This window comes from Nanorana parkeri, unplaced genomic scaffold (genome assembly GCF_000935625.1).
Source record: "Nanorana parkeri isolate BGI_ZX_2015 unplaced genomic scaffold, ASM93562v1 scaffold854, whole genome shotgun sequence".
NCBI classification, from domain to species: Eukaryota; Metazoa; Chordata; class Amphibia; order Anura; family Dicroglossidae; genus Nanorana; species Nanorana parkeri.
Window position 1 is genome coordinate 671,405 of NW_017307122.1, and position 1,040 is coordinate 672,444.

The following is a 1,040-nucleotide window of genomic DNA, read 5'->3' on the forward strand; positions in this document are numbered from 1 at the left end:
GGGAGGGGGAGAGCCGCGGAGGGGGGGGCGCACGTCTCGGGGCTTCATACAAGCGATCCGCCGGCTCTATAGCCGGCGGATCGCTTGTATATTAACGGGCATCGCTGCCTCTTTTCAAATAGCGGGGATTTCCCGCTCGCGCGCGCCGCGGATGTAACAGGACGTGTATACACGCCCAGTTACATCCAAGAAGCTCCCGGCAGGCCGTGTATACACAGCGGCTGGCCGGGAGGTAGTTAAGGGCCATAGCCAATTTATTGCCAATATATTGACTGCTCGTGTTTATTATTATTATAATAATAATACAGGATTCATATAGCACCAACAGTTTGCGCAGCGCTTTGCAATATAGGGAAGACATTATAAGTACAATACAATTCAAAACAAGATTGGAGGGCCCACAATCTAAAATGGAGGGGCAAGTGATACATGAGGAGGTGGCTGTGTGAATTGTTTGAGAACGTTGAGTTGAGTGGTTAGGTTGAGGTGGGATAGGCTTCCTTGAAGAGATGAGTCTTTAGGGATCGCCTAAAGGCTCTCGGAGTGGGAGATAGTCGGACAGGTTGGGGTAAGGTGTTCCAAAGAATGGGAGAGACTCTAGAGAAGACCTGGAGGTGAGCATGGGAGGAGTTGATGAGGGAGCTGGAAAGCAAGAGGTCTTGGAAAAAGCGGAGGGGACGGTTATGGTGATACTTTGAGACAAGGTTGGAGATGTAACCTGGGGCAGAGTGGTTGTTAACACTTTTAATTTTATCCTTTAGGCGATTGGAAGGGGGGGGAAAGGGAATACCATGAGCTCAGTTTTAAGAAGTGTTGCGACATCCAGACGGATAGGTCAGTTAGTAGATTAGTGTCACGGAAGGAAACTAAGGAGGGGAATGAGTAGAAAGATAGATTTGAGTGTCATCGGCATAGAGATGGTATTGGAAGCCATGTGAGGTTATTAACTGACCAAGAAAGGTGGTGTAGAGAGAGAAAAGAAGGGGTCCAAGGACAGAGCCTTGGGGAACCCTTACAGAAAGGACAAGAGGAGTAGGAAG